Below are 12,179 nucleotides of genomic sequence, written 5' to 3' on the forward strand. Positions count from 1 at the left end.
ATCCTCAGTTTACGGACCCAGTCCACATTATTGCTACTGTCAACTCTCAACTAAATTTTCTCTAGGAACATATCTAAAACAGTAGAACCAAAGCATGAGCTACGACATAATTTGCAAAGACCTTTTGACTATGTTCATGATAATTAAGTTCATCTAATCAAATTATTTAGGGATAATTAGATTTATGCCCCTAGTTGTGTCCAACTCGGCTGTTTTACCCCTAATTTCCAAAAGTCACCGCTTCTGTCCAAGTCACTTCGCTCATCTTATGCTTTTGCCCTTTGACCGTTTGACCATCAGTTTGAAAACTTCATAACTAATTCATACTAAATCAGAAAAATGCAAATAAGATATCAAAATGTTCGGAAAAACATCACCTATACGTCAGTGTCATTTGCATTCATGAAAAAAGTGTTTGAAAGTGCCCATCCGAGTTTTAGCTCTTATGCTACTACCATGAATATTAAAATCTAAAAAAAGTCAAAAAATTCAAAAAAAAACATTGGTGGCAAAGAAAGACAAATGTTTTAAGTGATTGCCAAGTTTCATCAGGGAATGACATTCGTGGGTGCCCCAGCAAAAAAACAATGAGCACTCCAAAATAGATTTTTTTTGCCACGACTTCCACGAATATCGTTCCCTGATGAAACTTGGCAAGCACTTAGAACATTTGTCGTTCTTTGCCACCATATTTTTTTTGAATTTTTTTAAATTTGTCTAGATTTTACTATTCATGGTGGTATCAAAAGAGCTAAAACTCGCATGTGCACTTTCCAACACTTTTTTCATTAATGCAAATGACACTCACTTATAGGTGATGTTTTTCTGAACATTTTGGTATCTTATTTGCATTTTTCTGACTTTGTATGATTTAGTTATGAAGTTTTCAAACTGACGGTCAAACGGTCAAAGGGCAAAAGCATAAGAGGAGCAAAGTGACTTGGACAGAACCGGTGACTTTTGGAAATTAGGGGTAAAACAGACGAGTGGGACACAACTAGGGGCATAAATCTAATTATCCCAATTATTTAATGAACTCCCACTCAGATAGGCATCCCTCTAGTCATCTAAGTGATACATGATCCGAGTCAACTAGGCCGGGTCCGATCATCACGTGAGACGGACTAGTCATCATCGATGAACATCTTCATGTTGATCGTATCCACTATACGACTCATGTTCGACCTTTCGGTGTCTTGTGTTCCGAGGCCATGTCTGTACATGCTAGGCTCGTCTAGTCAACCTAAGTGTTTTGCATGTGTAAATCTGGCTTACACCCGTTGTATGCGAATGTTAGAATCTATCACACCCGATCATCACGTGGTGCTTCGAAACAACGAACTTTCGCAACGGTGCACAGTTAGGGGGAACACTTTCTTGAAATTTTATGAGGGATCATCTTATTTATGCTACCATCATTCTAAGCAAATAAGATGTAAACATGACAAACATCACATGCAAATCACAGAGTGACATGATATGGCCAATATCATCTCGCGCCTTTGATCTTCATCTTTGAGGCGCGGCATGATCACCTTCGTCACCGGTATGACACCATGATCTCCATCATCATGATCTCCATCATCGTGTCTTCATGAAGTTGTCTCGCCAACTATTACTTCTACTACTATGGCTAACGGCTAGCAATAAAGTAAAGTAATTACATGGCGTTTTCAATGACATGCAGGTCATACAATAAATTAAGACAACTCCTATGGCTCCTGCCGGTTGTCATACTCATCGACATGCAAGTCGTGATTCCTATTAGAAGAACATGATCAATCTCATACATCACATATATATAATTCATCACATCCTTTTGGCCATATCACATCACATAGCATACCCTGCAAAACAAGTTAGACGTCCTCTAATTGTTCTTGCATGTTTTACGTGGCTGATATGGGTTTCTAGCAAGAACGTTTCTTACCTACGCAAAAGCCACAACGGTGATATGCCAATTGCTATTTACCCTTCATATGGACCATTTTCATCGAATCCGATCCGACTAAAGTGGGAGAGACTGGCACCCGCTAGCCACCTTATGCAACAAGTGCATGTCAGTCGGTGGAACCTGTCTCACGTAAGCGTACGTGTAAGGTCGGTCCGGGCCGCTTCATCCCACGATGCCGCCGACTCAAGATAAGACTAGTAACGGTAAGCAAATTGAACAAATCTTCGCCCACAACTACTTTGTGTTCTACTCGTGCATAGAATCTACGCATAGACCTGACTCTGATACCACCGTTGGGGATCGTTGCAGAAATTAAAAAATTTCTACACATCACCAAGATAAATCTATGGAGAGACTAGCAACGAGAGAGAGGGGAGTGCATCTTCATACCCTTGAAGATCGCGATGCGGAAGCGTTACAAGAACGCGGATGAAGGAGTCGTACTCGTAGCGATTCAGATCGCGGTTGATTCCGATCTAAGCGCCGAACAATGGCGCCTCCCCGTTCAACACACGTACAGCCCGGGGACGTCTCCTCCTTCTTGATCCAGCAAGGGGAGAGGAGAAGTTGAGGGAGAGCTCCGGCAGCACGACGGCGTGGTGGTGGAGCTTGCAGTTCTTCGGCAGGGCTTCGCAAAGCACTAGTACGGAGGAGGAGGTGTTGGGGAGCGAGAGGGCTGCGCCAGGGGAAGGGGTGTGGCTCCCATGCGCCTCCCCACTATATATAGGGGTGGAGGGGGCTGGTTTCTTGCCCTCCAAGTCCATTGGGGCGTTGGCAAAGGTGGGAGAAAGAAATCCCATCATTTCCCTTCCCCACCGATTGTTATCCCCCTTTTTAGGGATCTTGATCTTATCCCTTCAGGATATGATCTTATTCCTTCTAAGGGGGATCTTGGTGCACCTTGACCAGGGATGTGGGGCCTTGCCCCCACTACCCACGTTCATGTGGGTCCCCCCATGCAGGTGGGCCCCACTTCGGAACCTTCTAGAACCTTCCCGGTAAAATACCGAAAAATCCCGAACATTTTCCGGTGGCCAAAATAGGACTTCCCATATATAAATCTTTACCTCCGGACCATTCCGGAACTCCTCGTGACGTCCGGGATCTCATCCGGGACTCCAAACAACATTCGGTAACTGCACACTAATTCCCATAACAACTCTAGCGTCACCGAACCTTAAGTGTGTAGACCCTACGGGTTCGGGAATTATGCAGACATGACCGAGACAGCTCTCTGGCCAATAACCAACAGCGGGATCTGGATACCCATGTTGGCTCCCACATGTTCCACGATGATCTCATCGGATGAACCACGATGTCGGGGATTCAATCAATCCTGTATACAATTCCCTTTGTCAATCGGTACGTTACTTGCCTGAGATTCGATCGTCGGTATCCCAATATCTCGTTCAATCTCGTTACCGGCAAGTCACTTTACTCGTTTCGTAATGCATGATCCCACGACTAACTACTTAGTCACATTGAGCTCATTATGATGATGCATTACCGAGTGGGCCCAGAGATACCTCTCTGTCATACGGAGTGACAAATCCCAGTCTCGATTCGTGCCAACCCAACAGACACTTTCGGAGATACCTGTAGTGTGCCTTTATAGCCACCCAGTTACGTTGTGACGTTTGGCACACCCAAAGCATTCCTATGGTATCCGGGAGTTGCACAATCTCATGGTCTAAGGAAATGATACTTGACATTAGAAAAACTTTAGCAGACGAACTACACGATCTTGTGCTATGCTTAGGATTGGGTCTTGTCCATCACATCATTCTCCTAATGATGTGATCCCATTATCAACGACATCCAATGTCCATGGTCAGGAATCCGTAACCATCTATTGATCAACGAGCTAGTCAACTAGAGGATTACTAGGGACATGTTGTGGTCTACGTATTCACACATGTATTATGGTCTCCGGTTAATACAATTATAGCATGAACAATAGACAATTATCATGAACAAGGAAATATAATAATAACCATTTTATTATTGCCTCTAGGGCATATTTCCAACAATTAGGTCCGTTGTCGGTTCCTTTCTTTCGGTTGCCATGCCGACCATGGTCATGAAACCTCACCTCCGATCAATGCGGGAGAAAAATATTGAGGATTTAGATTGGGGAAAGTTCCTGAATTATGTGGTCTTTAGCGAACCAAAATTTTCACTTCCGTCATTGCCGACCAATTATATCTGTTTAGATGGCTAGCTTTCGGCGTCACCCAGTCTGAAGTACTAACTCGGATGACCCGGTAGTAACAATCACAGAGGTGCTCCCTTTACCGTCTAGCCGAACAATCGGGAACGTAGGGGTAAGCACAGGAGCCAAGCAACCCAGCTTGGCCAAAATCTTAAGTCAAAAAGAGGCGAACAGAAAAGAGAGGGCGAATAAAATGGCAAGGGTGAAGTGGGGGAGAGGAAAACGAGAGGCAAATGGCAAATAATGTAATGTGAGGGATAAGAGTTTGTGATGGGTACTTGGTATGTCTTGACTTGACTTGACTTGGCGCGAATCTCCCCGGCAACGGCGCCAAAAAACCTTCTTGCTACGTCTTGAGCACTGCGTTGGTTTTCCCTTGAAGAGGAAAGGGTGATGCAGTAAAGTAGCGTAAGTATTTCCCTCAGTTTTTGAGAACCAAGGTATCAATCCAGTAGGAGATCACGCACGAGTCCCTCACACCTACACGAACAAATAATAACCTAGCAACCAACGCGATAAAGGGGTTGTCAATCCCTTAACGGTCACTTACGAGAGTGAGATCTGATAGATATGATAAGATAATATTTTTGGTATTTTTATGATAAAGATGCAAAGTAAAATAAAAGGCAATAAAAATAACTAAGTGTTGGAAAATTAATATGATGGAAAATAGACCCGGGGGCCATACGTTTCACTAGTGGCTTCTCTCAAGAGCATAAGTATTACGGTGGGTGAACAAATTACTGTTGAGCAATTGATAGAATTGAGCATAGTTATGAGAATATCTAGGTATGATCATGTATATAGGCATCACGTCCGCGACAAGTAGACCGAAACGATTCTGGATCTACTACTATTACTCCACACATCGACCGCTATCCATCATGCATCTAGAGTATTAAGTTCATAAGAACAGAGTAATGCTTTAAGTAAGATGACATGATGTAGAGGGATAAACTCATGCAATATGATATAAACCCCATCTTTTTATCCTTGATGGCAACAATACAATACGTGCCTTGCTGCCCCTGCTGTCACTGGGAAAGGACACCGCAAGATTGAACCCAAAGCTAAGCACTTCTCCCATTGCAAGAAAGATCAATCTAGTAGGCCAAACAAAACTGATAATTCGAAGAGACTTGCAAAGATAACCAATCATACATAAAAGAATTTAGAGGAGATTCAAAAATTGTTCATAGATAAACTTGATCATAAACCCACAATTCATCGATCTCAACAAACACACCGCAAAAGAAGATTACATCGAATAGATCTCCACAAGAATCATGGAGAACTTTGTATTGAGATCCAAAGAGAGAGAAGAAGCCATCTAGCTAATAACTATGGACCCGAAGGTCTGAGGTAAACTACTCACACATCATCGGGGAGGCTATGGTGTTGATGTAGAAGCCCTCCGTGATCAATGCCCCCTCCGGCGGAGCGCTGGAAAATGCCCCAATATGGGATCTCACGGGTACAGAAGGTTGCAGCGGTGGAATCAGGTTTTTGGTTCCATATCTGATAGTTTGGGGGTACGTAGGTATATATAGGAGGAAGAAGTACGTCGGTGGAGCAACATGGGCCCCACGAGGGTGGAGGGCGCACCCGGGGGGGGGGGGGGTAGGCGCGCCCCCTGCCTCGTGCTCTCCTGGTTGATTTCTTGACGTAGACTCTAAGTCCTCTGGATCACGTTCGTTCCGAAAATCACGTTCCTGAAGGTTTCATTCCGTTTGGACTCCGTTTGATATTCTTCTTCTGCGAAACACTGAAATAGGCAAAAAACATCAATTCGGGCTGGGCCTCCGGTTAATAGGTTAGTCCCAAAAATAACATAAAAGTGTATAATAAAGCCCGTTAATCAACCAAAACAGAATATAATATAGCATGGAACAATCAAAAATTATAGATACGTTGGAGACGTATCAAACATCCCCAAGCTTAATTCCTGCTCGTCCTCGAGTAGGTAAATGATAAAAACAGAATTTTTGATGTGGAATGCTTACTTAGCATAATTTTCAATGTAATTCTCTTAATTATGGTATGAATATTCTGATCCGAAACATTCAAGATAAAGTTTAATATTGACATAAAAATAATAATACTCCAAGCATACTAACCAAGCAATTATGTCTTCTCAAAATAACATGGCCAAAGAAAGTTATCCCTACAAAATCATATAGTCTGGCTATGCTCTATCTTCACCACACAAAGTATTTAAATCATGCACAACCCCGATGACAAGCCAAGCAATTGTTTCATACTTTTGGTGTTCTCAAACTTTTTCAATCTTCACGCAACACATGAGCGTGAGCCATGGACATAGCACTATATGTGGAATAGAATGGTGGTTGTGGAGAAGACAAAAAGGAGAAGATAGTCTCATCAACTAGGCGTATCAACGGGCTATAGAGATGCCCATCAATAGATATCAATGTGAGTGAGTAGGGATTGCCAAGCAACGGATGCACTAGAGCTATAAATATATGAAATCTCAACAAAAGAAACTAAGTGGGTGTGCATCCAACTTGCTTGCTCACGAAGACCTAGGGCATTTTGAGGAAGCCCATCATTGGAATATACAAGCCAAGTTCTATAATGAAAAATTCCCACTAGTATATGAAAGTGATATCATAGGAGACTCTCTATCATGAAGATCATGGTGCTACTTTGAAGCACAAGTGTGGTAAAAGGCTAGTAACATTGTTCCTTCTCTCTTTTTCTCTCATTTTTTTATTTTTTATTTGGGCCTTTTTTTATGGCCTCTTTTTTTTTCTTTTTTTCGTCCGGAGTCTCATCCCGACTTGTGGGAGAATCATAGTCTCCATCATCCTTTCCTCACTTGGGACAATGCTCTAATAATGATGATCATCACACTTTTATTTACTTACAACTCAATATTTAGAACAAAAATATGACTCTAGGTGAATGCCTCCGGCGGAGTACCGGGATATGCAATGAATCAAGAGTGACATGTATGAAAGAATTATGAACGGTGGCTTTGCCACAAATACGATGTCAACTACATGATCATGCAAAGCAATATGACAATGATGAAGCGTGTCATAGTAAACGGAATGGTGGTAAGTTGCACGGCAATATATCTCGGAATGGCTATGGAAATGCCATAATAGGTAGGTATGGTGGCTGTTTTGAGGAAGGTATATGGTTGGTGTATGATACCGGCGAAAAGTGCGCGGTATTAGAGAGGCTAGCAATGGTGGAAGGAAGAGAGTGCGTATAATCCATGGACTCAACATTAGTCATAAAGAACTCATATACTTATTGCAAAAATCTACAAGTTATCAAAGCAAAGTATTACGCGCATGCTCCTAGGGGGATAGATTGGTAGTAAAAGACCATCGCTCATCCCCGACCGCCACTCATAAGGAAGACAATCAATAAATAAATCATGCTCCGACTTCATCACATAACGGTTCACCATACATGCATGCTACGGGAATCACAAACTTTAACACAAGTATTCCTCAAATCCACAACTACTCAACTAGCATGACTCTAATATCACCATCTTCATATCTCAAAAAAATTATCAAGCATCAAACTTCTCATAGTATTCAACACACTCATAAGGAAAAAAATTACTAGTACTGGATGCCTATTACTTTAGGACTAATTTTTCAATTTAAGCAAATTACCATGCTGTTTTGTAGGACTCCCAAAATAATATAAGTGAAGCATGAGATAACAATAGTTTCTATAAGACAAATCCACCACCGTGCTCTAAAAGATATAAGTGAAGCACTAGAGCAAAAACTATATAGCTCAAAAGGTATAAGTGAAGCACATAGAGTATTCTAATAAATTCCGAATCATGTGTGTCTATCTCAAAAGGTGTGTACAGCAAGGATGATTGTGTTAAACTAAAAAGCAAAGACTCAAATCATACAAGACGCTCCAAGCAAAATACTTATCATGTGGTGAATAAAAATATAGCTCCAAGTAAAGTTACCGATGGAAGTAGACAAAAGAGGGGATGCCTTCCGGGGCATCCCCAAGCTTTGCCTTTTTGGTGTCCTTATATTATCTTGGGGTTCCATGGGCATCCCCAAGCTTAGGATCTTGCCACTCCTTGTTCCACAATCCATCAAATCTTTTACCCAAAACTTGAAAACTTCACAACACAAAACTTAACAGAAAATCTCGTGAGCTCCGTTAGCGAAAGAAAACAAAACACCACTTCAAGGTACTGTAATGAACTAATTCTTTATTTATATTAGTGTTAAACCTACTGTATTTCAACTTCTATATGGTTTATAAACTATTTTATTAGCCATAGATTCATCAAAATAAGAAAACAACACACGAAAAACAGAATCTGTCAAAAACAGAACAGTCTGTAGTAATCTGTAACTAACGCAAACTTATGGACATCAAAAAAATCTACCAAAATAGGAAGACCTAGAAAATTTGTTTATTTATCTTCTGCAATTGGAATAAGTATTTTATCACGTTCTGGTGATTTTTAACAATTGTTTTCGTGAACAGAAAGTTTCTGGAATTTTCAGCAAGATCAAATAACTATCATCCAAGAAGATCCTATAGGTTTAACTTGGCAGAAACACTAATTAAAACATAAAAACAAGTCTAACCAGGGGCTAGATCAAATATTTATTCCTAAACAGAAGCAAAAGGCAAAAAAACTAAAATAAAATTGGGTTGCCTCCCAACAAGCGCTATCGTTTAACGCCCCTAGCTAGGCATAAAAGCAAAGATAGATCTAGGTATTGCCATCTTTGGTAGGCAATCCATAAGTGGCTCTCATAATAGATTCATATGGTAATTTAATTTTCTTTCTAGGGAAGTGTTCCATGCCTTTCCTTAACGGAAATTGGAATCTAATATCCCCTTCCTTCATATCAATAATTGCACCAATCGTTCTAAGGAAAGGTTTACCAAGAATAATAGGACATGAAGGATTGCAATCTATATCAAGAACAATAAAATCTACGGGCACATAATTCCTATTTGCAACAATAAGAACATCTTTAATTCTTCCCATAGGTTTTTTAATAGTGGAATCCGCAAGGTGTAAGTTTAAAGAGCAATCATCAAATTCGCAGAAACCTAACAAATCACACAAAGTTTTTGGAATCGTGGAAACACTAGCACCCAAATCACACAAAGCATAGCATTCATGATCTTTAATTTTAATTTTAATAATAGGTTCCCACTCATCATAAAGTTTTCTAGGGATAGAAACTTCCAACTCAAGTTTTTCTTCATAAGATTGCATCAAAGCATCGACGATATGTTTAGTAAAAGCTTTATTTTGGCTATAAGCATGAGGAGAATTTAGCACGGATTGCAGCAAGGAAATACAATCTATCCAAGAGCGATTATCATAATTAAATTCCTTGAAATCCAAAATAGTGGGTTCATTAATATCTAGAGTTTTGATCTCTTCAATCTCACTTTTACCAATTTTTGCATCAAGATCTAAAGACTCTGAATTTTTGGAACGTCTTTTAGGTAAAGGTGGCTCATATCTAGTCCCATAATTATCAAGATTCATATTGCAAAACAAAGATTTAATAGGAGACACATCAATAACTTTTAGATCTTCATCTTTATTTTCATAGAAACTAGAAGAACACGCTTTCACAAAGCAATCTTTCTTAGCACGCATCCTAGCGGTTCTTTCTTTGCACTCATCAATGGAAATTCTCATGGCTTTGAGAGACTCATTGATATCATGCTTAGGTGGAATAGATCTAAGTTTCAAAGAATCAACATCAAGAGAAATTCTATCAACGTTCCTAGCCAATTCATCAACCTTGAGCAATTTTTCTTCAAGCAAAGCATTGAATTCTTTTGTGAATTCATAAAATCCTTAACACTAGTCTCAAATTCAGAGGGCATATTATTAAAATTTCCATAAGAATTGTTGTAGGAATTACCATAATTATTAGAGGAATTACTAGGGTACGGCCTAGGATTAAAGTTCCCTCTATACGCGTTGTTACCAAAATTATTCCTACCAACAAAATTCACATCCATAGATTCGTTATTATTCTCAATCAAAGTAGACAAAGACATATCATTAGGATCAGAAGAAACACTTTTAGTAGAAAATAATTTCATAAGTTCATCCATCTTTCCACTCAAAACATTAATTTCTTCTATCGCATGCACTTTTTTATTAGTAGATCTTTCGGTGTGCCATTGAGAATAATTAACCATAATATTATCTAGGATTTTAGTAGCTTCTCCTAAAGTGATTTCCATAAAAGTGCCTCCCGCGGCCGAATCTAAAAGATTTCTAGAAGCAAAATTCAATCCGGCATAATTTTTTTGTATAATCATCCAAAGATTCAAACCATGTGTAGGGCAATTACGTATCATTAATTTCATCCTCTCCCAAGCTTGTGGAACATGTTCATGATCAAGTTGCTTAAAATTCATAATATCGTTTCTAAGAGAGATGATTTTAGTGGGAGGAAAATACTTAGAGATAAAAGCATCTTTGCACTTATTCCATGAATTAATACTATTTTTAGGCAAAGACGAAAACCAAACTTTAGCACGATCTCTAAGAGAAAAAGGAAATAGCTTCAATTTAACAATATCATTGTCCACATCTTTCTTCTTTTGCATATCACACAAATCAACGAAGCTATTTAGATGGGTAGCGGCATCTTCACTAGGAAGGCCGGCGAATTGATCTTTCATGACAAGATTCAACAAGGCAGCATTAATTTAGCAAGATTAAGCATCGGTAAGAGGAGCAATCGGAGTGCTAAGAAAATCATTGTTGTTGGTATTGGCAAAGTCACAAAGTTTAGTATTATCTTGAGCCACCGTGACAAGCAAGCAATCCAACACACGAGCAAACAAGAAGCAAGCGAAAAAGAGGCGAACGGAAAAGAGAGGGTGAATAAAACGGGGGTGAAGTGGGGGAGAGGAAAACGAGAGGCAAATGGCAAATAATGTAATGTGAGGGATAAGAGTTTGTGATGGGTACTTGGTATGTCTTGACTTGACTTGACTTGGCGCGAATCTCCCCGGCAACGGCGCGAGAAAACCTTCTTGCTACCTCTTGAGCACTGCGTTGGTTTTCCCTTGAAGAGGAAAGGGTGATGCAGTAAAGTAGCGTAAGTATTTCCCTCAGTTTTTGAGAACCAAGGTATCAATCCAGTAGGAGATCACGCACGAGTCCCTCACACCTACACAAACAAATAAGAACCTCGCAACCAACGCGATAAAGGGGTTGTCAATCCCTGAACGGTCACTTACGAGAGTGAGATCTGATAGATATGATAAGATAATATTTTTGGTATTTTTATGATAAAGATGCAAAGTAAAATAAAAGGCAATAAAAATAACTAAGTGTTGGAAGATTAATATGATGGAAAATAGACCCGGGGGCCACAGGTTTCACTAGTGGCTTCTCTCATGAGCATAAGTATTACGGTGGGTGAACAAATTACTGTTGAGCAATTGATAGAATTGAGCATAGTTATGAGAATATCTAGGTATGATCATGTATATAGGCATCACGTCCGCGACAAGTAGACCGAAACGATTCTGCATCTACTACTATTACTCCACACATTGACCGCTATCCAGCATGCATCTAGAGTATTAAGTTCATAAGAACAGAGTAATGCTTTAAGTAAGATGACATGATGTAGAGGGATAAACTCATGCAATATGATATAAACCCCATCTTTTTATCCTCGATGGCAACAATACAATACATGCCTTGCTGCCCCTGCTGTCACTGGGAAAGGACACCGCAAGATTGAACCCAAAGCTAAGCACTTCTCCCATTGCAAGAAAGATCAATCTAGTAGGCCAAACCAAACTGATAATTCGAAGAGACTTGCAAAGATAACCAATCATACATAAAGGAATTCAGAGGAGATTCAAATATTGTTCATAGATAAACTTGATCATAAACCCACAATTCATCGGTCTCAACAAACACACCGCAAAAGAAGATTACATCGAATAGATCTCCACAAGAATCGTGGAGAAGTTTGTATTGAGATC

This window comes from Aegilops tauschii, chromosome 2 (assembly GCF_002575655.3).
Source record: "Aegilops tauschii subsp. strangulata cultivar AL8/78 chromosome 2, Aet v6.0, whole genome shotgun sequence".
Taxonomy (NCBI): domain Eukaryota; kingdom Viridiplantae; phylum Streptophyta; class Magnoliopsida; order Poales; family Poaceae; genus Aegilops; species Aegilops tauschii.